The sequence below is a fragment of the Equus przewalskii genome, chromosome 8 (assembly GCF_037783145.1).
Source record: "Equus przewalskii isolate Varuska chromosome 8, EquPr2, whole genome shotgun sequence".
NCBI classification, from domain to species: domain Eukaryota; kingdom Metazoa; phylum Chordata; class Mammalia; order Perissodactyla; family Equidae; genus Equus; species Equus przewalskii.
In genome coordinates this window covers 62,008,010-62,035,393 of record NC_091838.1, presented here as the reverse complement: position 1 = coordinate 62,035,393, position 27,384 = coordinate 62,008,010, and the positions used below count along the sequence as shown (strand labels likewise).

General features: G+C 40.1%; 1 long non-coding RNA gene across 1 annotated transcript; it reads right to left on the bottom strand.

Annotated features, from left to right (window-relative positions):
- Positions 1 to 8,023: 8,023 nt before the first annotated feature.
- On the bottom strand, positions 8,024 to 25,796 carry LOC139085267 (uncharacterized). The gene is made up of 2 exons (XR_011543491.1): positions 25,660 to 25,796; positions 8,024 to 9,196 (listed from the first exon to the last, which is right to left on the bottom strand). It is a non-coding gene; the product is annotated as an uncharacterized lncRNA (long non-coding RNA).
- Positions 25,797 to 27,384: the final 1,588 nt, after the last annotated feature.

Sequence of the window (27,384 nt, the reverse complement as noted above, 5' to 3'; positions counted from 1 at the left end):
CGCTAACAAAAAGCACTAGTCTTGGAAGGAGTGTGCGCTCAACCATGCAGAATTGCGTCTACTTTAAAAAGCGCAAAATGAACATTTTTCAAGTAGAACCACAATGGTGGCTATTGAAATGCAGCAAAATGATCCAGAAATCAAAAGATATAAAGCAATCTCAGCAACTGAAATAAAGCTCCAGACACAACACTGCTTTTACATCACACATAACTGTCAGACAGCATATATTTTATACCCAAAGATGCCATTATATTTAATGGGAATTTTATATTCACAAAGACTCCAGATTTTGGATACATGACATGAAGGTTTGAATTGCTAATACCAGAAGTGGATCAGAAGGCCTCCTATAGCCTTGGAAAAGTAGAATTTGGGATTTGAGAAGTTTTTTCTTTGGTGAGCGTGGACTGCTATTGCTTTATTAGGATGTTCTCAGTTGGGTTTCCCATTTTATGTTCCAATGTAGAGACTGAAAAAACAGCTCCTATAGATTTGTCCATAAAACGTCTGGGATTGAGTGAGGAAAATAAAATCAAAGGTAGGTGATGACAAAACCAAAATACTGTGTAGGGAAGAATAGGACATTGTGAAGGAGAGTCAAGAAAAAAGACAAGTAAGGAACATAAAGAATTGGACCATCTTTTTGTGGTGATCTGGTAAATTTTATCCTTGACTAGACATAAGCTAGGTATTAAAGAAGAAATATTATCTTTTACAAAATACTAAAGGTGGTAAGTATAAACATATTCTAACAGTCAGTGTCATTAGAGGTAGATTTTTTTTAACGCATTCACTATATCTGTATTTCAAATGAGCATGTTTATTTTTATGATGGGAAAATGCCTTCATTTAAATATATGTGATTATTTTCTAAGTGGAATCTTAAAGTTCAGCATCCTCAGCTTTTATAACCATGGTAGAGCCCACAACTTCGACCTACACAACATCCACATTATAGAAAGAACTGAATATGAGTTAGAGGATCTCACTTCCAATCCCTGTTACTAACTGTGGAATTTGGGTAAATCACTTTCATTCTCTAAGTTTCCATTTCCTAATAAAATCAGGATGGTGATGGTTACTGCTCACTTCACAGAGTTATGAAGAGCAAATGATAAAATGTATTTCCAACCACAGTGACATCTACAAAGTGTTAGTGTGGTATAAACAATGCTAAAATGCACATTCGTTCAATTCCATCTAAAAAAGTCACTTTTTAAAAATCTTTATCTTGTTTTCTTTTTATAATATGCTATTGTTTAAAATAAAAGTGTAAAAATACAAAAAAGTATAAAGAAGAAAATAAAAGTCAACCATAAATATTATCATCCAGAAAAAACTCCTACTAACGTTTTCGATACCGATGTATATTTTACGGTTATATATGAATGCTGTGTCAAGCAGGGACTTGGTAGAAAATTAATTTCGAATAAAGAGACAATACAGGGACCGCTTTCAGAAGTGTGGGCAGGGTTAAGGGATTAGACAAGGGATGGTGAGGCACGCAAGGAAGAGCGAAAGTGGAAAGCTGTCACCACCCCATAACCAAAGGCCATGAGGAGATACATATAGCTTCTTGGCAGGATCTGTAGTCATGGAGACCCATAGATTTAGTGAATAAATCAAAGGGTGAATAAATCAAACACCAGATCTTTCTTCTCCAACCCTCCAACCTTATCTTAGTGCCTTCCATTGACCAAAACCAGTTGGAAGCCGTCTGGTGAAGAAGTTCCCAAAATACGGTCTACAAGAATCAGCCTCTCAGGGCACAGAGCAAGGCAGATAAGAGCAGAAAACCAATCTGACGGGAAGTCAGTAAATTGAGAGCAACTAGCATGTATATTAAAATGGGAAATATCGTATACCATTTGTTTTGCATATTAAACTCTCAGTTACCATTATGTCAAGGATGACTTTTCCATGTTATTAAAAGTTTCTTCCTATGGCATAATTTTTTATGACCTCATAACATTATATCAATGGGATATATTCTAACTTATTTAAGGCATATAAATTATTTCTTCATTTTCCCTTGTAAATATCCTCATCTATTAATATTTTTGTATTTATCTCATAGTTGTCTTATAAATTTCTAGATTTAGAATTACTGGATTACTAGATCTAAACAAATTGTGAAGTTCTTGGTACATATGCCAAATTCTCCTCCAGAAAGTACATGGAGTGCCCATTTCAGTACAAATACCAATACTAGCCATTTTTAAGTTTGTCATTTCAATCAGTGAAAAAAAAATCTGTTCTATTTTAATTTGCATTTCTTTTATTAGTAGTAATATTAAACATGTTTTCAATTTCACGCTCTCTTTCTTCTCTAGGGAATTGTGTTCCTATCGTCCCCTGGTTCTTCTTTTACACAAAGAATCATTTGAAATAAGATGTGCTGGTGTCAATTTATTATCGACTTGTTTTAGGTATATACGCCTTATTGCCACAAATTATTTCCTACCATTATGATTTTTCAAATGTTCAACCTAAAAATTATAGGTGGAATTTCAATAAAAAATCTTAGAAGCTTAGAATTTATTATTTTGTAATTATTAAATCATAATTTGCTATATAATCTACCACTAACATTCAAAATGGATTGGTTTAAACTTAAGAAGACAGACAGAAATACAGAATGAAGATGGGAAGGTGATTTGCTGAAACTGTGTAAATGATACTTTTTAATACTCTATTCTTCAGGTAAACAAAGAAAGAAGCTAAGATCCTATAGCAGATTGGAAAAGCAGGGCCACAGTATCTTGCAACTACCCCCATTTAAAGGTGGAGAGTATATCACCACTCCTTAAACTTTGGCTGGCCTTGTGTCTTGCTTTGACCAAGAAATAGAATATGACAATCATGTTATAGGGATTCTAGAGGCTGGAGTTCAGGAGGCTTTGCAGCTTCTGCTTTTGTCCTCTTGGGACACTCCCATGACCTAGCCATGGAGGGAAGCCGGTCTAGCCTAGTGAAGAATAAGAGACCATGTGGCGGAGAACCCAGTACCTTGGTCTGCAGCCACCACCAACAGCCAGGCATGTGAGCGAGGCCATGTTGGACCTTCCAGCCTAGTTGACCCTCCAGCTGAACGCAGCCACATGAGCAAGCCTAGACAAAGTGAGCAGTGGAACCACACAACCAACCCACAGAACTGGGAGAAAAAATAAATCTTCGTTGTTTGAACCACTACATTTTGGAGCAGATCGTTTTTCAGCAATCATTAACAGATACAGTTCTCGTAAGAGGACATGTCTCTGAACCACTGACTGATTTCAGGTTTCCTCTACAGTAAGGATGCAGGAAACAATAGAGCATGGACATATTCTCCTGGGAGTAAATGAAGAAAGAATGTGAAAGAATCATATAGAAGTTCATAAAAATCAAGGAGTATTGATTTGGAGAGAAAGAGGTGATTAATAAAATCAAATTATATGTGTAAACCACACCACAACTAAAGAGTAAACCCACTTCGAGGGTGCTGTAGGATCCTCTGGGTCCATCCCCACAATGGACAGACCCTGCTGCCAGTGTGCCCAGCCCTAGGCAACCAAGATACCTCAGGGCGCAGGATACAGCCACTGTGAAGAGACATAGCAGGCGACCCATGGCTTTTCCCAGTACCATCATATTTCCGAGCAGCAGTCCGAGAAATTCAAGAATTCTAAATTCAGATTTGGACTTCAAGTCATGGTGAAGGTGTATTTACCAAGATAGGAAGATAAACCTTTAAGTTTGTTAAATTGATTTAAAACTAAAATACTTAAGACTTATGTTATCCACCTCCATTGTACTCTTCTCCAGGACTCCACAAATATTAGAAGTAGTCCCTAAACTTCTAAATGGGGGGGCCACTGACCCCTGAGGGCCCATCAATATATTTTTTCTCATCACACATTCACTTTTGATGATAATTTTTTCATCACTTGAGTTTCAGTTGAACAAGTATTGAGTTAGCACTTGCTATGTGCTGAATACTCTGAAAGGTGGTGCTCAAGAAGTACTGAAGTAGGGGCCAGCTCCATGGCCGAGTGGTTAAGTTTGTGCGCTCTGCTGTGGCGGCCCAGGGTTCGGATCCTGGGCACGGACATGGCACTGCTCATCAGGCCACGTTGAGGCGGCACCCCATATCCCACAACTAGAAGGACCTGCAATTAAAATATACAACTGTCTACGGGGGGGGGGGGGGTTGGGGAAATAAAGCAGAAAAAAAAAAAAGATTGGCAACAGTTGTTAACCCAGGTGCCAATCTTTAAAAAAAAAAAAGTACTGAAATAATTCTTTGGTTGAAAATAAATATCCTCAATATTTTTAATTTTGGAATACCATGAGACGGTTTTGCAAAAGTTGATGTAACTTTAAGCAATTTTGTTTGCTTTTTATAGCTGCATTTCTAATTCCTTTTTAATAAGAATGTGAAACATAGATGGGATTATAGCTATTCTTTATAGTTTTTTGTTACTGTGTGTATTTGCTTGCTTTTTTTTTTTTTTTGCTGTGGTTTTTTTTGCGTTTTGGTTTGCATTGCTCTGTAATAAAACAAAAAAGTAAAAACCACTCAAACAGCATACAAAACTATGAAAGTATTCTATGGCTAATTCCCTGAGCCAAGAAAGTAGTGAAATGGATGGCAAGAAAGGGAGGATTCAAGAGATATTTGGGAAGAAAGATAGATAAATCTCGGAGACAGAGTAAAAGGCGTGAGAAAAAGAGGGACCAAAAATGATGACCAGGCTCCTGGTTTAAGGAGTTAATGAGAAGGAACGTTGCTCATTGAGATGGGGAACATATGAGTAGAGAAGCAATTGAGAAGATAAAGACAATAATTGAATGCCCAAATGCTGCATGTGGAAAACAGATGAAGCGGCAGAAAATGCCATCACAGGATGACACTTCTCCCAATTAATGAAAGCCGTGATCATCCTTGTTTTAGAATAATTGCTCCATTTGCTCAATTTTGGCATGTCTGTTTGGATCTGAAACCCGTTTCTTGCTTTTATTTTCCTAGGTGTTACAGTTTGCTAGTAAAGCACTCCTCTTCACTACAACACTACAGACAGACCCAGAAGAGTTGACTCCTAGAACCCCTGATGCAAACACTACAGGGAATGAAAACTGGGTTCAAGTCAGGCTGGCTGCAGTGCCTCCTGTTAATGGGTAGATATGTAATATTCATTAAAAAGAATTCAGACTTCAATCGTTCTAATGATCATGAAACTTCTTTCATCAATGCATAATAGAACAAAAAGATTGATTTTCATTAGGAATGGCTTTCAACATTTTTTACTTCTTATATAAAAAATAAATCTGTCCAAGGTCTTATAAGGTCCACAATATTTCTGATCTGCTTGGAAATAGTAGGTAAGTTTTTATAGAATTCTACTCTTTACCACTATAGTCAGTTTAGAACAGTCCATTATCTGGTGAAAGTTGGCAGCCTAAAATTGCTTTCACTTAAGAAACCCCTCACTTCTCTCCCACTCCTCGCTAAAATATTCTTTTTATAAATGGGCATTTAGTATGGCTAGGACATTGTATAGTTTCTTTTTTTCCTGTAACAGTTTATGGGAGAAATGAAGAACATGAGATAGTCATACTTAATATTTTCTAACTGTTGACAAATGACTGAAGACTTTCATCAGAATAAGACCTTGTCCATAAGCATCTGCATTTTCAGGGTGTCAAAGAAAAGTGAGTCCTCCAGAGTGGACGGCCACTTTAGATTGTATAGACTTTCCTGGTGCTGTTAAGACGGGTTCTTGTTCAACTTGAAAGCCAATCTACCTACAAACAAAAGGGAAGATTTAGAAGGGCCCATAGAAATCTCACGACCTGATTTGGTCAGTTAGCGCATCACATTCTCCTGGTCATGGTGATTGATCCAAGGATGGGCACCTGACCCAGATCAGTGAGCCACACGGAGACTGAGCTGGGACTGCTGGGAGGGAATCACACATCCTGCCCTCTGCCGTTTACAAATGTTCTGAGCACAGTGAATGAGTGATGTTTGTTGGTGTGTACCAAAGTTTTATATATTGAATGAACGAATGAAAAAATTGAAGCCTAGAGAGACTGCATGGTTTTCCCAAAGGCACAGATAGATGGTGAAGTAATAGTGAGGACTTTTTCAAAGACATAAAAAAGTCAAAGATCTTGTCCAGTGGCACAGCGGTTGAGCTCGCACATTCTGCTTCAGTGGCCCTGGGTTTGCCAGTTCGGATCCCAGGACCAGACCTATGCACCGCTTGTCAAGCCATGCAGTGGCAGGCACTCCACATATAAAGTAGAGAAAGATGGGCATGATGTTGGCTCAGGGCCAATCTTCCTCAGCAAAAAAGAGGATTGACAGCAGATGTTAGCTCAGGGCTAATCTTCCCTCAAAACCGCCCCCTCCCAAAAAAAACAGTCTTTAAGTGGCTCCAGCATGAAAATCACATATTGACTTGTGTGATTAAAATCCAGTAGAGGAGGCTTTCAGGCATAACTAGATGCAGGAGCTCAAAAGACATCATCATGGCTTGGCTTCTCTTTATATCTCAGCTTTGCCTTTCCGGGTCATGGGCTTCATGGTCAGGCTCTGCGAGGTGCTTCCTAGAAGTGTAGGCCAACCTCTTTCTTATTACCAAAAGTCCCAGAAAGAAAAAAATATGCAACTTTCCCAGGGGTCCTAGCCCAAGACCATTGGATCTCATTAACACTGGTTGGGTCATGTAGTCACTCTTCCATCAATCACTTGGCAAGGAGATTGTGATGTTCTGATTGGCCCAGTCTGTGTCACATGCTCACTCTGAGCCAGGGGGAGTCAACTCCATCTGAGACAGGTGGAGTGACAGTGGGGTCAGGGTGCTTCCTCAGGGAACCGGGAAATGTTCTGTTACCAGCAAATGCTGGGTGGTAAAAACCACAGATGCCCACGACAGCAGCCCAGCAGCACCTGAGCCACCAGGGCCCTGACTTCAAGAAAGGAACTGTTTCCCCCACTTCTCCTTGCCTTGAATCAAAAATCTCTGAATAAGCTTTGAGAAAGAGAAGATAGCAAATCAACCATAAATGGATAGAGTAGAGAACTTCAGTAGACTGAAGACAAAAACAACAGAGATTTCTAACCAGCCTGCTTCTTCCTCAGGACCTTTAAAGCAACAAGACATGGAAGGAAGGGCCTCCCCTTCTTGCACTCACTGCCCATCCTTGGTTTGGCTGGCGCCTTTTCTCCCACATGGCTGCTGCACTTAATCTGAGGCTGAGACTTTGACATCCCATGGGTCCGTGAGAGAAAGAAGATGGTCCCCTTATCCCCAAGTTAAAACCTTCCTGTGTTCTGAGTTATGTGTTCCACTAATGCATAAATTAACAGCTAAAAGCAGTGACTAAAAGTCACTGGGAGCAAATGGGGGGCCCAACTGAAGTGTCACAATGGGGCAATGAGATCCATCAGTAGCAGACTTGTCAGTTTTCTCAGTTTTGCTGAAGGCCAGCCAGACCAGGCTCTGCCAGCCCTAGTCATATTTGTAATTCGGGGTGCCATGTTCTGCAGGGCTTCTTCTGTAACCTCCACGTCTGATCCCATGTACAGACATGGGATCATTTGCTAACCTGTTTCTTAAGGCTTGTATTAGCCATACAGATAAGACTGAGCTCTCTTTTCCTTCTTGGTTTCAACATTCCTGGAGAAGGAACCAATTGTCCCAGCTTGCATCATTGGTCCAATATGGACATCTAACTGTAGCCAGAGAGTGAGGACATGAGGAACAAATTAGCTGATCCCATGATGACAGTGTAAGTGAAAGAGAGGTAGTGCCAAAAAAAATGGGGATGAGGGAAGAGCAGATAATACAGCAGGGAAATTTCACTGCCTCTGGCTGGATGGACTATTTCTGCTGCCTGCAGAAAACTCTAAATCTTAGGCCAGAGCTATACCAAGGTGTGCAGGGGTACCAGCTGGCTACTAACTTGGTTCTCATTCATTTATTTCAAATAGAAAGAGAAAATATTTTACATTAACATAAATCATATTCTTCTCTTTTTATGTTCCAAATAAGGAATTTATTACATGAGTTTTTAAATCATTTCACAAATTTTTCTATCAGTAAAAGCTCATATCTGTTTGACACACATTCTTATTTAGCATGGATATATACATGTATATGCATGTATGTAGAAAAGTATAAGATTTTAAACTTTGTTTCCAGAATTATCATTGGAATATCTTTCTCACTTTCAGAGAACATTTTTCCCACTTTTCTGTAGCTCATGGTCTCCAGTTTACTTTTGCAATTTTACTGACCTAAATAACTTCTTAGGGGACATACTGAAGTTCTTAAAATTTAGATAATAAAATGAAACTGAAAAATAAACATAAAACATAATTAACATTGTGAGGTCAAAATTAGACACACATTCAGATACATAAAGACATTGAGTTTCTTCATTCCCCCAGAGTTAATCTAATCTTCCTTGCAAGCCCTTATCGTATTGGATAGTAGGGGGAAAACTTAAAATCAATTTTATCCATTAAATTTGGTCCAACAGAAATAAACTAAACAGTCCCTTTCCTGATCCAATCTTGTTCAGAAAAGCTCGTTCGACTTGCAGATTTTCTTCCTCTTCCCTCGCTCCTCTCCAAGATAGCAGGCGATTATCGAGGGGATGGGGAAGATCACACATGGCCTCTTGGTGGCAGGGAGAGGAGGCATCATTTTAAAACACATAAATCCTTGTGTTCTTCTCTGGCTACCTTGATCACTGGGATGGCGTCCTTTTTTCACCTGGTGATGAGTCATCTTGCTGGCATCAAAAGATAAAATCTGTGGCAGATTCTTTTACTTTGATCAGTGTCCTATGATCACCCCTTCTGAACTGGCCCCTCCTTAGTAATTGCTGGTGTTGTGTATACCTCTGAGATATCACCATAACTCCTTGTTGATCCCTAGACAGATGGTCTGCTCAACAGTCGTCAGCTGTTGGGCTACTTCACATCCCCATGACATCCCTCCTGGTAAGCTCACCAACATGCACCGTCAGCTACTTCCCACATCTCTCTGCAGAAGGTGTGAGAATTCCTCATATCTTCCACATCATACAGACAGAGTCCTTCTCTCTGCACAAACACTCTACATCAAGGATTGTATTCTGAGGTGGCCACCACAGGTTGGTGCGAGAGGATTCACCATGAAAGTTCATTTCTTCTCAGACCCTGTAATGGAGACATAAGTCAAAAATACCTCTACTTTTGGAACTTCCCTCAACTCACCTAATACATCTCTGTTAGATTTTCAACCCAAAATGGGAAAGTTAGGACAAATGTGTCTTAACTCCTGTTTTGACTGACTTCCATTCCCTTCTCCATTTGACAATAACTGGGAGGTGAAAGAATTAATATTTCTATATGCTCTTCCTTTCAAATCAGAACTTTCTCTACATTATTTCCTTTTCCCTCCCAAGGTAGAATTTTTCATCCCACTTTCCTTGAGTCTATAATGTCAAGTGGCTACTAGGGAATAAAACATATGTGAATGAAGAATAAAAAACACAGAATTTAATATTTTCAAGACATTATCCCATTTGCATTTGTGTGTTTGCATCAAAGAAGGGTGAGTGCTCTCAAGCATCCCTTTTTCTTTTCATCTGAAGTTGTTGCCTACTTTGGAAAAGTTGGCCTAATTTATATTTTTCCTGTTCTGTAAGTAGTCACATGTAAAGTCCTAGATAAAACAGGCCATACCACATTTCTGATTTATTCCTATGGTGTTTTCACATCCTTTTATAAATGGACACCAAAGGAAAGTCCTCTGGCTGACCCTTCCTTACTCCAGCTCTGCCTGGACCATAACTTCTCTGATAAAAGAGAGATTTAGCAACTGCTAAAGAAAAAACGAAACATTTTCCCTACTGTAATTAAATGAATTGAGAAAAGGAAGCATTTTGGAAAAAAGGTGAGCAGCCATCCAAAGCATTTCTGCCAAGAATAAATATTTATGGATTTGTCTATGGATGGGAAGCTCTAGCCCCTGATTATAATCTGGCTTGTTGGTCTCTAATTGCTTCCCATGAACTCACATTGTCGGGCATGAAGTGCTGAAGCATTATCTCATGATCAGCTGTTGCCTGAAGACCTCAGCTGGAGCTACACAGAAAAGGTCCTGCACTGTGCAAATGGAGGGGATCCATTTTAAGCGAGGACTTCAATCAAGAAGACTATTTCTGCCAAAGGCACTTTAAACTCCCTCCAACACCATCACTGTAGACAAAAACCATAGGTTAAGACCAGAAAGAGATCACAGCCATCAAAGAAATTTAGTCTTGAAGTGAGAGAGAGGTGAGCAGCATCACTCAGCCACCCCTCGGGTCTAATCAGACTCTGAAGGCTGCATATGTGCTGCCTCACCTCCCTCCACAGTTTCCTAGATCTGACCTCAGCCTCATGGCCACACTTGTGTACCACTCTACACACAGGCTTCTCCTCTTCTGTGTCATTCCTGCCACCATTATGCTAACTCCCTGCCCTGCAATGGACCAATACCTCATCTGCCCCTAAGCCTAGCTGTCTAGATCCAGTGGTCAATCTCAAAGTCTGCCTGCCTGATCCTGCTTGGGTCCCCTTTGGAAAGCTCTACTCTTTCCCAGGCTATGCCCCTATTTTAATAACTCCTATTTCTAGGGCACATCACAATGGTTTCAAGCATATGGGGAAAAGTGTGAAGGCATATGGGGGCCAAGGCCAAGAAAGAAGCTGGTCATATTGATAATAACATAAAACCCTGCCACAGTATTCACATCACCTTGTGATGGTGTTGGTAGGTGCTCTGGTATTCTGTACCATTCTAGTATTCTGGAGCAAGCACTCCAGTCTTGGTTTGGCAGTACAGATAAGAAGAGTAAATTTCAACTAACAATGCATCCATCCAGTCAATGAAATGTCTGCAGATTCAAACTGTTTAGGGATCAGTTAGTCATGCTGTCGGATATTCAAACTTCCATAAATGCAATTCCTGTAGAAAAGAATTGCACATCTTATTTTATTTTGCTGCATCACAATTATGAGACACCGAACTGTAGAGGCTCCGCAGTGGAGTAAGACTTTCTGCCTTCATGTCTGGGCCAGTCAATTTGGTTGAGAGAGTAGCAAACCATTCTGCAGGTTCCTCCATGAGGCCCTAAGCTGGATCTATCTTTCCTCTTCATATCTATGATATTCAGCTGCTCTTTCTATTCCACAGACAGGTTTTGTCCCTCATTAAGGTCCCCTCTTGCCTCTCTCACTTGGCCATCTCACATGACTTCATGCTCAGCCCTGCTCTCAGACACTACACAAGTAAAATGTCATTTTCTGATGCTGCCCTCCAGATTGCAGACAAAGCTGGTGATTGAACACACCCACATCTCTGCCAAGTGTCTTCATGCCCCAGTGCAGCCCACAGCTTGGGCAGCCGAGATCTTGGCTTATAACTTATAAAGAATTGTGTTGGTGATTAGAACCTAGAAGAAGGTCATTGTCCAAGGGGTTTTTCAATATTTTGGTATCATTTCAAGATGGAAATAGTATTATTTAACTAATATTATTTCCATCTTTAAAATGGAAAATGCCTAGGATATATTTTATGAACTGCTTGATTGCTTGTTCTGAGATGATCTTTATTTTAAACATGTTCATATATATAGGATTCACTTTCAGGGTAAAGATAAAGAGGCAACAACTTGGTCTGCGAATTTTCTGTACAGTGCCACTTAGTTATAGGAAAGCTATGAGAAAGCCTATCTGACTAGGTTTGCACACATTTTGCCAGTGGTGTGTGTGCATGTATGCTCACATGTGCTTGTGTGTGTGTGCGTGCGCACACGTGCATGCACATCCTAATCCACTGAATACATGCAAATAGGTGATAGATAGTGAGATGGTTTATGATTTTGCTGTTTGGACATTTTTCACGGAAAAAACAACCTGGAGTCATAGTAAGAACCACTGAGAAAGGACTTTAATCATGGAAAACATGATCTGATTTAATTGACCAGAAAGCTCATCCATGTCTGCTGCTCCATCTATTGATTAATAACAAAACAACACTAGCAATCTGTCTGAGCAAAGGAGCAGACTTGCTGAGGAAAGCAGGGTAAGTAGCATCACCAAAAAAATCTTCTAAATCTTTACAGACTCAGAAACCCTTAACTTTTGCTCCAAAACAGAGAAGAAAAAAATAATAAAGGCAAACATAGGGAAAGAAATATGAACATGAAGTTCATTTGAAATATTTTTGTTCCCAAAATATGTCTTGAATTAAGAGAATAAAAATAAAGTGATGAGAGGCAGAGTTACCTGGGGAAAACAAAACTGCTATGAACTATCTGCTGGTTTGATAGAGGAAAGGAGAATTTTTCTTTAGATTATTTCCTTCCTCAGTTTTTTGGCAGCTGGAAAACATATGTGATAAAACAAAGACATAACTGCGTCAATAGGGGATTGAAGTCTAATCAGATTTAGGAAAAGCCAAATTGTCTCTGGAGTGGAGAAAAGGGAAGGAAGAAGTTTTATAGAGCACATTGGGAGAACATTATTTACTTCTCTCTGGAATATTGATGAGCTACGAAGTAATGAAATTTTTATTGCAATATTTAGCGCAAACTGGCTTTGTTTCCCACATCTATATTCTGGCTTTCTTGTGTCCCTCCACTGACCTATCCTGTTTGGCATTGTGGTCTGTATGGCCTCTCCCATGCCATCCTTTCTTACATTATTTCTCTTTCTGACCAGCTCTAATACTACTCACTTGTCTCTTTCTTTTTCCATCAGGTTTTTTGAGATAATACTGAAATATTTCTCTGGCTGTCTACATTGCTCCCACCACCTTTCTTCCTTTGTCGCTGTTGGCATCTGAGCTCTGTACAGACCCCTGTTCTGTGTCAGAGTAGAAATACCTCTCCTTTCCCACCTCCTACCACTATCTCCTGGGCTCTGGAATAGCATCTCCATCCACTATGTTGACATCTCAACCTGCATGTAGTGCTGACACTTTCAGATCAACATATCCAAAACCAAACTCATTATCTCCCTCCCAAACCAGCTCCTCCCTCCAATTTCCCTGCTTCCATTAATGGCATCTATAGCTCAAAGACCTTCTTTTTCAACTCCCACATTGAATCAGTTGCTTCTACACTGATTCTCATATCTGTTCTTTCCTTCTCATTCCCTCTGCCCCCACAGTAGTTCAGAGCCTCATTACTCTTTGCCTGACCTAGTGGGAAAACTACCCCATTGATCTCTCTGCCTTTCCCCACTCCAATCCATCCTACACACAGCTACTAGATTAATCATCCTGAAATGCAGCCCCAATCTTCTTGTCCACCCTCAGTTATAAAACTTTAAAATAGCTCACTGTCTTTGGAATTAAGCATATACATATCATCCTGCCACTCAAGTAACTTTACAATAGAACTTCAACCCATCTATTGAGATTTATCCACCATAACTGTCTTATCATCAAGCTAAACCAATGTGATAAGCAAGACATCAAGAAAAGCCCAGAACTGGGCTTTTGCCTAGAAGTTCAGGCATGAATATTATTCATGGGTAGGGGTGTGCGAATGTCAAGAAGTAGCCCAAAGGCAGAGAGAGTTGTCCAAGACAGGACCTGTCAATTGCATAGTTCTTTCCACAGTTCATTACTCTGTAAATAGTAGACGCTCCATGAATTCTTGCTAAGCCACTTGCTTTTACTGCATTTTTCAGCTAGGATTTTTCACTTGGACAACTCTCAACCAAAAAGCAGATCTTTTTTATGCTTTTCTAAATCAATGTGGCTTATTATTCTCAGTTTTCTGTTAATATACACTCTGTTACAAATACATTCCCCAGGCTAGGACTCAGCTATATTTTCGATGGAGAAGAAGGAACAAATTTCATTGCAGTCAGATTAATAAGAGCAATTCTTTTCTCTTTCATCTTTCAACTAACAATGCAGCCATCCATTCAATGAAATGTTTGCAGATTTAAATTATTTAGGGATCAGTTAGTCATGCTGTTGGATATTCAGACTCCCATAAATGTGATTTTAATATAAAAACAAAAATAACAATAATAGTAACAATTTCCCATGGGTGTAAGTGTTCTGCAGTATGGAAAGTTCTTTCAAAGACTTTGTGGACTTTTCTCCCCACATTAATTTTTTTAAGTTAGGTAAAGGAGGTTTAGTGGAGGGATAGGCAAGCTCTTTTTATAAAGGGCAAAATGGTAAATATTTTAGGTTTGTGAACCATATGGTCTTTGTCTCAACCACAACTCTACCCCTGTAGCACAAAAGCAGTCATAGACAATATGTAAAGGTAGAAATGCATCTGTGTTCCAATCAAATGTTATTTATGGACACTGAAATTTGAATTTGATCTAATTTTTATGTGCTGCAAAATATCATCATTTTTCTGACTTTTTTTCCAACCATTTAAGAATGTAAAAAAATACTCCTAGCTTACAGGCCATACAAAAAGAAGAAGTAGGCTGGCTTTGGTCCAACGGTCATGGTTTGCCAACTCCTGGTATAGTGTTATCCTCATTCTACAGTGGAATTTCTATAGCTCAGAAGTGGAAATGACTTGTGTTTGAAATCACACAAGATGGTATCAAAAGTATTAGTGAAACTCTAGGCCATGTCATTTGACAAGAATTCTAGTCCCTTTACTCTAGGGAAGCAATGCCTCCCTTCATTTGGAAACATCTAAGAGTGGCCATCCATTCTTCCAAGCAATGAACACTGCATCCAACATAGGGAAGAGTATCTGAAATAAGACTGAAGAACCACAGAATTTTGTCTTCCCCAAAGGGTTCATGAGCATTGTCTGACACCTTCCTCCAAACTAAATGCAAAAAGTAAGGGTGGGTTTGCATTAGCAAGGACTTTCTCCTGGACCAAACTTTAGTCTGGCTCCTCTGAGCCCTCTTCTTGACTAGGCCTCATCCCTGGCCTGCAGTCCTTGGCCTGCTGAGCCTAGTTTTTGGAAAAAAAAAAATTGGGAAGGACCATGTTGTGCTGCTGCTGGGACTTACCCAGCCACTTGGGATCGGGATGGTGCTCCTTAGGGAGGGTAAATACACAAATCCATGCCATACAAAAGGATCTAAGAGTAGTAAAGACACCCACAGCACAGAGCCCTGATTTTGGCCAGAAACCTTTCCTTTCAAAACTACGACTGTGGTGATGGAAAGTGAGCATGGATGGAGTCAGCAGCAGGGGTGCTCACTGGTTAGCATCAGGTTGGATGACAGTGACAGCAATGGTAACCAGGGGAGGAGATTGGGAGGACTAAGATTCCAGAATGCCCCGAACCTGAAGAATTCATCTAGATAGTATTGATTTTATTGTCCTTGGTCAAATGTTACACTATAATTTGAAAACATGTTTTGGTTACATGGGGAAAGCACTGATATTCTTCACAGGAAGGCCGAAGCCAACAGAAACAGGGTTATCTAGAGACACTGCTCAGTTACATAGAAGGCAAATGGGTTGCACAGACTGGGGACTTCTCACACACAGATAACTTGTTTTTTGAAACAATTGTTGCTTGGTCCCCAGATTACTACCATATTATGGTCCTGGAATTATTGTGAAAGTCAGAACTAGTCAGATCACGGAGAAGAGTATCTAGATTATTGAAGTCTCCAGATCGCTCTTGGTTTGTTTCCGTCTTAGTTTTAGAGTCTTTTTCTTGACTCAAGCTAAGAACGGTGGAGCAGCTGCACTGACTCACTTTATTATCCCCTCCTTCCACTTTGGACGGGAGCTCTTTAGAGAGTGTATTGCTAGGATCATCTCTGTCCAGCAGATATCTAAGAAGGGCATCATTTCCCTTCTTTTTAGCACTTAGCTGTTCCTCCTTACATTTCCAGAGCTTTTGGTGAAATCTCATCTTCAAAGGAACTATTCAAATATGAAAGATAGTTTTCCAAAAACAGGCATCCTATGTTTTAAGGAATCTACCCATTTATTAATGGCAAGTTTGTGCCAAGTAGCATGGATATAAATTTTTAAAGGTCAGGAAATGAGTCCTAACCAATAAAGATTTTAGTGACAACCAGTGAGCTATATCAGGACAATGCACTACTACTCCATAGAGACTAATAATGTTATTTTAATAAGGAAAAATGCTTGGATATATTTAGAAATTGAATAGATTTGAGTGAAAGGGTTATGTGTGTACACATGCATCTGGGAGTGGGGAGGACTGGAGATGGTGTGATCCCTCTGTCATGCCCAAGGGGTCCTCTAATTAATCTCAGGCTTACTTTAATCTATGTATCTCTGAGCCTGATTGCTACTGACACATTAAGAAAACTGAGGGAGTTGCTAGAATCTTCTGTCCTTCTATTTCTGGCTTATACCCAACAAAAGATCGGTTTTACTCCTGTGTTGATCCTTAATCTTTTCCCTTGGTCAGAGCTCTGTACTTGACCTTCATCTGCCTCCAGTCAGACTTGAATCCAAAGCCTGTTCTCCTCTAGACCCACAGCTCACCCTCAGTTGCAGAACAGACTTGACAGACTTCCCTCCATTGCATTCATTGTTTCCCTCCTCACTCCTTTTAGGTAACTTACATTTGAATTTTCTTGTCCATCTAACTTAGACTACGTTAGGCCCTAAGGGCATGTACCAGTCTTTTCAGGTGGATGCTAGTGCTATAGACATTCAAAATAAAAATAAAAACAAGCTTTCAATTACATTGTGCTTATATTTCCCAGTCTGTTGGGCAAGTTTCCAGTGATGCTTACAAGAGAAAGGAAAATTTGACATTCTACCTGTCTGAAGGAAAATTTAAGCTGCAGCTCAGAAGTCAACACAACAGGACATTAGAATGTATATACGTGGATTTGATCACAGAGTAACTGATCTACATTTTAATAACTAGCAAATATATGTAGAATTCCTCTACTCTGCTTCCTAATACCTTAGTAGTCTAGACCCTACTATATGTCCCTGGTGAAGGATATATATACATGCATTCTCTGTACATGCATTCATTATGTTAGTTGTCATTTAAATTTTTTCCATTATTTCATCACTTCGTGTGGGATGCTCAAATAACCACAACAAGTTCTGTTGACCTGGAACTGTAATGATGACCACATTAAGGTGAGAATACATAGAATACAGAAAAGAAATACTAATTGGAGAAATAGCAAACAAGGAATGCAGATGTGAAGTGACATTTGGGATAAAAATCAAAATGACATCCTAAAAGGAGCTAGAGTGGGGACCCTGCTGGTCCTGTGATTGCTGTTGCCTGTTGCCGATAGTGGAAGTCATGCTATCCAGCCCAGCAACTGCTGCTGTCTTTGGGGGAGCCAATTTAGGATTTGCTTCAGTAGCTGTAATTTAAGAATAAGGACATTGGGATTTGCAGCTGAGCACTCCACAAGCATATAACCAAGGAGATTTCTATCCACACTGCAGAAGCTTTGGGCTCATGCCACTTTTCTATTCTCTGCTATCTTTTTGCAACTACAGAGCAGACCAAGTAGAAGGAAATGATCACCCACCAGCCCTATCTGAAAATTATCAGCTCTGAACCCCTATGTTAGCTTTCTGGTTACCAGGGACTGGTAACCAGGCATTTCCAGCCACTGATTGAAGCTTATTATTGCCAAAGTGGTTCTGTATTTCAATTGTATCCACTCCATTTCACAGATGGCCAAATTAAGGTCCAGTGAGGTTAAGTAGCTGGTACAGTCGCACAGCAACTGAATTTCAAGGTCCTTGAACTGGAGATCAAGGTCTGCCCTTTTTAGACCACAAGATATCTTCTCTCCCTCGTCAAAACATTGTGAGGGAATCAGAGTTAAGTAAAAAGTGTGGTATGAGTCTTAGGGCTCTGAATAAAACGTTTTGCAGAATCCATGTGAGATTTGGTGGCTAATGCTTTTTGTCAAACTATTGAAAACAGACTCTTCTGACACTGGCTAGCCCTGGGATAAAACTCTATTTTCCTTATCCTCTGCAATCCTTTGCCATTTTCCTGGAATACCTCACATCTAAATAATATTTTACATAGCTCTGACAATCTTAACCCTTCTCCTCCATTGCTGTAGTCTCACTGTGATGAAAGGGGGAAAAAATTTCATACCAGTCACAGCTAGAAACTTGTAGAGTGCTGTTCAGTACAAGGAGGCAGGGATTTTAGTGTTCTGTCTGTTTGCACATTAACGATGACGAATTGAATACTATTGAGATTTTCATATCATTTGCCCTTGTCAGTTGTCTCACCTACAAAATGAGGTTCTAACCCCACAGGGTTGTTTGAAGGTTAAATCTGATGGTGTATGTAAAGGATTTAGCATCACATAGATACTAAGCATCTGTTAAATGTTACCTATTTTTTATTAAACAATATCCGTATCTATAATGAATCTTTAGTTCAATATGGTAGAAAGGACATAAGGTTAGAGTTAATCCAGAGATTTAGGTTCTAGTTGTGGATCTACTGTTGAGGACTCCTTTGTATAACTCTAAAAGATCTCCTTCCTCTCTCTAACTTGGGTACCAATACTTGTCCGGTCTTCTCAAATTTATAGGAAGAATCAAATATGCTGGTAGTTTTCAAGTACTTTTTAAAACATCGAAGTCTACACACCCAAGTGTGAGTAATTAATTCAGTCAGTCTCATTATTAAATCACTGCTATATGTTAACTATGAGTTCATTTCCTTTGTATGGGAAGGTGTGAGTCATGGTAGAATAATGTAGCAATCTTTGGCTACGGACAGAATGGAGTTCAATCTCAGTTCTACCACTGATTTTCTTTGAGGCCTTGGGAAAGTCTCTTACCTCTTGGAGCCTTGATTTGTTCAGTGGGGCTAACAAAGTCTACTGTAATAGAGATTCCCGTAAAGTTGGGTTAGGGCTAAGGTACAGACATTCCAGAACGTGGATCTGGGCAACACTACCACTGTTGAAAACTTGAATCTAGTCTATAGCTGGGTTTTAAAAATATGCAAACACGATTCTCTGATTGGATTGATATGGATAGAAGCCAGATCATAGAAGAAGAATATTGAACCCTAAGAGGGAAAAATCTTAGTAAGTGAGGAAGAACGACAACTAAGCACAACTGACTACTGAGAAAAGGAGGCTTAATATGCCCTTTATTAACCTGAAATGAAATTCAGAGATAATAGAATCCACCCACATACATAATGTTTTCAAAAATCAATAAAATGGCTTAAGTATAATATGAAGGGGAAATAAGGGGGAAAGCAATTTAAAATAAAATCATTTGCACTTCATAAAGTAACAGCTGGGAGGTGATAACACTGAGAGATTAAATGAAATAAGCAGAAACTTGCACCTCTATACAGAGATATAGAATCCCATCAGTACTATCCAGCTGACCCCAAAGTCAGTAATACTGGCAACCCATACACCACGAGTGATGTTGCCACCGGTGATATGATTTTCTGAAATAAACAAATCCTGATGATGTTCTGAACGAGACAAAATGTGATGTTCTTTCAATTTATATTATAGTCACATTCTTAGAAAATTCAGTGTATGTTAAAACTACACACAAAAAATGTATTATACTAATAAAAAATGAAGGTTAATTCCTAGTATTAGGTAATGATAAATAGGCTTTCCTCATCTCATAAATGTCTAAGTGGACATTCAAAATTTAGGCAGGTACAGGACAATTTGTCTGGGGCAGGACTGTCCCACACATCACAGGATTTCTAGTATCCTGACCCCAATACACTGAGAGCTTCCCTAATCGTTATAATAAACAAAACAGTCCTGTAAATTTCAAAACTACTCTCTAGGGGGTGGTAATATACCCATTGAGAACTGTTGTCCCAAGGAGTCAGTATAATCTTAATGAAATCATAAAACTATTGTAATCAAGTACCTTCATAATTTGTCCCTTCCTCTTGTCTCCTGTTTCATCCTAGAAATCCTATACCACTTTCCCTCTTTCTGTCTCTACTCTTAAATGAAATTATCTTTTCAGATTATCCTCCGACCACATTGAGATTCATATTTGGCAAGAATACAATGCCTTTTCTCCTAATCTTTCATTCAGTATGATTGGTGGTTATCAGAATTCATCAGTAATTTTAGTCCCATTTCATCATTAATTTTAGTCCCATTTCATAGAGGAGAAGACTGAGCAAAGGAAGGCAGATAACTCACCCAAGTTCATGCCACAAACTGTCTGCAGAGATTGACTACAATCTGGATTTTGTAGCTCTGACCACTGAACCCCTTTTCCTCCCATTTCCCTCATACACCCACAACTTCATTAGCCTCTTTAAATTTGAGTGGATGGGAGAACGGGTGAAACCTCAGTGGTTCTGTTTTGCTCTTTGTTAACTCCTCTGGTAAGAAATCAGTGGTGGAGGAGCAGACTCCAGAAATGGGTTTCCATTAATGCAAATCTTGCCTTCCCTCATTTGCGTGATTAATTGCCACCTGGCTTTTAGGGAACTGCTAGCCACCACCAAGGTTGCTGCTCCACTGAGCAAATCCAGTCTGTCTGCAAACCTGCTCAAGTGTTGGATGGGATGATGAACACACCCAGAAGTGATAAAGCAGGTTCAGGTTATGGACTCATTGAGCCGGGAGGGGGACACGCTGTCCACCGTGCTTCCTGTCTCCTTGGCAGAGATGTGGCAAGGAGTGTAATAAAATGTAATGATGTGGAAGAGAGCATGCTGTTGCCTTACAAGGGTCAAGTCAGTACAATTTGTGCAAGGTCCTGACATTTTTACTCTTCTTTAGTACAGAAATACTGAACTAAAAAATTACAGTGACAAAAAAAAGAAAGAAAAGACACAAACCAGGGTCACTTCAAACACGTTAAAATGGATTCCAAACAAAGCATCCAGATATAGCATGAAGATTTCTTTTCAGAGGGAGAGAGGCAGCTTGTGGGGACTGCCACACAGTGCCACCTCTGAGTGACAATGGACTCACTCTTCTTAATCACTGTGGGCTATTCTTGTGAGCAGATATCTATCAGCTCTCACTTCTGGAAAAGCCATTTTCTAATGGGGCAGTTGGGTTCTTGCTTATTCTGATAAAGAGACCTATCATTTCATGAAGTGATTCAAAGGATTTATTCAGTGTTTTCATAAGAAGAAGGGCACAGTGCACACTTGGGAACACACATCAGACGGTAGGTAAAGAAGACGGCAGTTTGTAAACACATTTTTAAAGTTTCCAAATAACTGTTGTATTCCTGAGGGCTCTGAAAATGATAAGTGGAATTTTGCAGCCTCCAGATTGCAGTGTTGTAGCTGGGACCTCCTTGGACAGACAAGGAGTCTTTTAAAGGTTTGACTGCAGGGTTTATTCAGATATCATCATCACCTAGATGGTAGCCTAGCATCTGAGAGCCAATAGAACATGCTATTTGCAACTTTAGGAAAGTTAAACAATCTCTTCGCTTGTTTCTGTAACTGTATACATACCTACTTCATAAGGTTATTGGAAGGATTTTATAGGTTACAAGTGGCTGACAAGGGGACAGCATTATGTAGTGAACAAGAGAAGAGCTAAGACACCATTGGAGACTGATGTAGAGTAGGGAGAATAGAAATATGGCTCTATGTATTTTCATTGAGGAGTACAAAGAAGCACTACCTACCCCCGAAATCTCCCCAGCTGGGGTTGTCATTATCACTGATATTGTTAATAGCTTACATTTGCTTAGTGACTTCTAGTTTACAAAGCCTTCCTTTTATTCTTATTTAACTCACCCTAAAATTCTATGAAGTTAACTGTTATGATACTAATAGGTAAAAATCTCCAGTCTTTTAAATTAAGGCATATGTTTCTAAAAGCTCCTTTTAAAATTTTTGGTAAGGCCAACATCAGTGGGAATTTAATTTGGGCCTTGAAGGCAGCATGTTATGATCAAGATTTATTTCTCTTTCTGCTATGCTCATGCTCACCCTGTAAAAGAAAGGGAACTGAGATTGTTTTTTAATCCAGTAGGGAATGTTGCAAGGGTAATGATCTTAAAATAACACAGTCTTATTTTTAGCAATGAACATTATGTTTTTAGGGTGAAGATTTATTGCATTCGTGCATTCAACAAATACTTGTCGAGCACCCATGTCCGGCACTTTGCCAGGCAGTGGGGACATAATGGTCAGCATGTTTGCTCAAATATTTACAATATATTGAGCCATCCTACTAAACCAGATAAGAAAAGAAAGTTATGAAAAATAAGGTCAGGCTGTTTTAAAGACATTGAAAATAATCATAATCAGCACGATCTAGTGATAAATGAGCCAATTCAGCAGAAGGATGGGAAACATAAAGCATCACCACAATAGGTACATAGAGAGGCATTTTTAACAATTGTGGCAAGTAAAGCGCTTGAAATAAAATGTTAGGGATATGGGAGGGGAGTCTGATAAAAGAAAATACCTTGATGCCATTCTAGCCCTCTTTCCTCTTCCCCCCAAACCAGCCATTCAATCTTTGTTCCAATAATTACCCATTTACTGGCCTCCTGACCTCAAATCTGATGACTACATTAAATTCTTCCAGTCTGGTCAATCACACTGAACGTATGTAATATGGCCATCGTTGGGAAAGAATGATCTACCCAGGTCAAATGAGCCCTAAAGATCCCTACTCAACAGATCCACTCTAGATTCTGACCCTTTTGACTTCTTAGCTGTAAAGATAATGAAGGACTGTATGTAGTACTTTCCAAGGTCATCTGCATGTTGGACCTGGAAGTTGATGTCAATCATCCCGAAATGGTGCCAACTCATAATCTCAGCTTTTGAACCTCCTGGACCATATTGGACCGCAAAGAATTTTTACAAATATTATTTACATACCATTCTCTCTCGTTTAGGAAGGGGTTAGGGATAGAGCTTGAGCTTTGGATCCAATCTAGGACCTGTCTCTTAATAGCCTTGTGGTCTCAAGAGGTTTATTTCACCTAGCTAAGACTTGGTTGCCTTATCTATAAAGCACATAAAAATTTTCTGCCCTCATAAGATCATTGTGAAGATTAAATAGGGTAATACTTGGGAGAGCGCTTTCATCAGAACTTGTCATGCAGGAGTTTGCCAGAATGCCTAAAGTACACATCCTCCCACAACCCCTCCGGAGAGAAACTGGCTCCCTACAGCCCCTGCTGTCTAATGTCCATGTGGGTGATCTGGGATCCCACCCTCCCTCCGCTCATCCACAATGATTGGACCAAGGAAGTTACCAGACCCAAAAGCAGACGGTGCACAGGCAAGTCAGCAACCATGACCAATTGGCCTGCTCAGAAATAAACAAACAAATTAGCAAGTTACAGTGATCAAATTATTCTCTCTGGAATTTAAATTTAGAAAATGGGGATGCTGAAATAGTTAACGATGAAGAAGGAAAAGGTAAAAAGAAATAAAATGGCTGCCTTAGCTATATAGCAAGCCAAAATCATGGGTAGGCATAATTAATGAGCAAGCAGAAAATACGTGGAGTGGAGATTGAGAAAGGCAGCCATAGAAAGAGGAGAACAAAGCAGACATGTAGAAAAAGAGACAGACCTTGAGAAAAAGACACAATATTCTCTCAGTTCCTGACCTTTCTGTTCTGATTCCATTTCCTTTCTATGGAGATCCTTAGACTAGCCCTCTTTTTATTGAAATAACTTGGGTGGAACAAAATAAGTCTGATTAGGTGCTCAATAACTGTCAGTTCCCTTGCCTTATTTACTTACCTATTTAATTATTTTTCTCATCACTTATTCATGTATCCATGCATTAATTTAGTTGTTACATTAAATAATCCTTGACCACCTAATCTGTGCCAGGTGTATCCTATCTGCAGTATTTGTACTGAGGGTTTAGCTTATATCCTTCCTAAATGATAGGTTTGCATTTATCTGGGCACCGGAGACGGAGAGGAGAAGCACACAGGAGTGACTGTAATGGCGAGGGAGCTATTTAGGGAATTAGTGGAAGGTTCCTCAAATTGCTCGTGGAGGGGGCTGCCCTCTCTAATTCTGGGCAGCTCAGCCCAGCTAGCTCCAGCATCAGCCTCAAAGCAAAGAATAAACTACCAGGCTAAAGTCTGAAATTGCTCCTGCTTTGATCCCTCTCCCAACATGCCCAGCCTCAGAGAGGGTGCAGGGGTGGGACCTTCACGACATCTCCCTTTGATCCTGCCCTCGGTGGCTTATGAAATGTTTTTCTTTTCCCCCTGCTCATTCCTAAAACTTTCTCATATACCATCATCTGTCACAGGGATGTTGACAGCTCAGAGTAAACCAGGCTTAATTCTATGGATTCTTTTCCTCTGTCAGCTTTAAAAAAAAAAAAAAAAAAGCAAAGAGAAAGGGAAAAAAATTCTGCTGAGACTCTCCTTGAAGAAAGGTAAAGAACCAGAGACATGAGGAGACAGCGTCAGAGATTTCGGGGCAATTGGCTGGTCTGAAAAGGTCTGTGAGCTCAGGTTCACATTACTGTCGAAATGTTAAACAAACAAACAGATGGCTTGTCTTGTGGATGTTTATTCATTTCACAGCCCTGCATTGGCCGTATTTGAAAAGAACTGCTGCTGAGAGCAGAGTATATGTTGTGCTTCTACCGTGCAGATGCCTGGAGTCAGCCCATCTAGGTCAGGGACTCCAACCTGGTTCTTCAAAGATGGGAGTGGGTGGCCTGTTTTCAGTATTTCCAAAGCCCAACAGATACTGCCTATTTATCCACAGTAAGACTGCACAAGCTGCCAAAACCTGAACCTCTTTGCTTTTGGCTGGAATGATATTAACCCAGGTTGGCTGTGTTTGTCATTTCTCAATAACCACCTGACTTGGCAATCAGGGGCCTCTGATTAATACCAAATAGACAATAAATTAATTGTTTGATTAAATAAAGCTAATTTGTTGAATAGGTGAACATCGTTCAAATATAGGATGGGAACAATAAAAGGTGAGCTTACTGGGGAGACAGAAATATTCTTCCATGACTTTATTGATAGAGCGTTTCAACTTCCCTGCATCCATGGTGTAAAAAGTACCTTCAGGAGCTTTCTACAGTGGAAACACTAGCACCATCCTATAGGGGGAGAGTGCGGTTAATGGTCCAAACTACCACCCTCCAGCGTGCTTTAAAAGGTCAAAGTGTGACTCCATCAAGGCTGGGCTGGGTACCGATCAGACTGCTGAAAGGGTGAAATTTTGCTTTTTCAAGAAGAAAGGGAATGAAGAAGGGAAGATTGTCAGTAGCGAAATTAATTCCTGGCAGGCTGCGAAGTGTTAAATTCCCTGATGGATTCTCTGCATCATATTTGTTTAATGCATCTTGCTGATGGAGCCATAAGGAGAACAGCAGAAACAGCAGGAAATTGCCAGCTGGTCCGGAGGTGGAGGAAGCCTTCCCAACACAAGATGGCAGCACAAGCCTGCGATTGAAGCAACGGCTCAACTTTAGGGCTGCAGTATCCACCCCCAGCCCCACCTGGAGAGGTTTTTATTCCCCTTGAATTTTAACCAATTGTGTTACATCTTTTGTCTCCAAAAAGACAGAAATACGTTTCCTCGTTCCCTCTAATTGATTTCAAGTTTCTTTTTGTTCAAGCCCTGCTAAAAAGAGAAGAGAGCCCTATTTCAAGGGTTGACCAGCTTGAAACTTCTGTTAAGTGGGCCAAATAATGACACCCCCAAGACAAACCTGTCCTCTGAAAATCTCCCTGAGTACCGTCCAAGCAGTGATGGTGCTTCATGAACCCGCTGTCAGGTCGCCGGGCAGCAGTCCTCTCCCCTCGGGATGTTTCGGCCTTCTATTCCAAAGCAAATTGTTCGTTTATTGAACAAGAATCATCTGCAGTTACTGTCCTCTCAGGATTGGTTGGCATATTTTAAAAGGTGATAAATTTGCCCATTGGCTTCAAGGTCCCATGACTGGATTCTCAATTGCCTTTTTTTTTCAAGTAATAACATTGCCTAATGAGGACAAACAGTCTCAAATGTGTCGTCAGTTATTTGTTCAATAAATAAACAATATTACTGTTTTCACTGTCTTCCCGCCATGCTGACTGCCTGTTGCTTATGACAGAAGCCCCCACAACAGTGGGGAACCCTCGGCCATGGCTCTCTCTGGCTTCTAGACCTTTGTGTATGCGATTGTGCTCTGCTTAAAGCACTCTTGTTCTGTCTCTTCACTTGGCTAATGTCACCATATTGTCCAGTTCTCAATCTAAGCGTCACTTCCTTCAGTAGGTTTGTCAATTGTCAAGGCCAAGTCCAGATGAGATGCCCCTCACACGGCTCCCTCAACTTTTGCCATTGCAATCCGTCTGACATCATGTAACTACCGGTTGATAGATCAGTATCTCCCCAAAGCTCCTCCAGAACATAAGCTCCTCAAGAGCAGTGTCACATCTAGCTTTACCCTACAGCATGAAGGTGTTTCATTAATATTGATGGAATTAAATAATCGCAGCACTAAAAACACACTGAAATTTGTGTTTTTCTCTTTTTTTTTAATTCAAAGAAATATTTTATTTTGGTTACCTGTTGGCAGCCCTTACACTTATTCTCTTACCTTCTAATGTTTTTTTTATTCTTTGTGTCATTTCAGTTACATATGCAATGTGATGCAAAGTCTAAGGTTGCCTACAATTACAAGCTTTAGAGGAATCTGCTGTGACCTTTCTCTCTCTGTGGTGAAATAAGATCAGTCGTGTTTCAGTGCTTGTTAGGAAAGATCCAATCTCTTTTCCGCTAGACATCGGCCTACCCACGGCATCTTCTAACTTTGCCAGTTTAAAACAACAAGCAGAGTTGTCAGACCATTTAAAATGCAGTAAACTTGAAAAATTAGCAATCATAAAGTGGCCAGTTCCTAATTTTGAGAGTTAGAAAGGCTAAGTGTATGTATATTTTATCCCGTTTAGCCAGCAGGACGGGATGGGTTGGTCGCCTCCCTGAAGTGATTGTCCTTAAGAAATACCAGGTATACTTGTATCTAGATGAAGCTCACAGCCCTGGGACTCTGGGTCCTACAGGTGGATGTGTGGTACATTACTGTGGCCTGGATCCCGAGGATGTGGACTTTATGATGGGAGCATTCTCCAGGAGCTTCAGTGCTTCTAGAGGATACATTGGAGGCAAGAAGGTAGATGGTCATGATGCTTGAGCTGTTAAGGATAAAGGTACTGAGTACTAGATTCAGTAACTCACATTTAGCGAATAGAATCCCAAAGTGGGACATGGAGATCCTGACTGTGTTTGCAGCTTAGGCTCACAGTACCAGTGGGCTTCACACTTTGGCTGCCTGGTGAGTGACTCTGATGAACTAAACACTGGTTCTGTTCAAAGTTTGTTGTTTTCTTGTTTGAGCTTCGTTCTAAACGAAGTGCTGATCTGAGATACAGAACACTCTCTTGTATGAGGT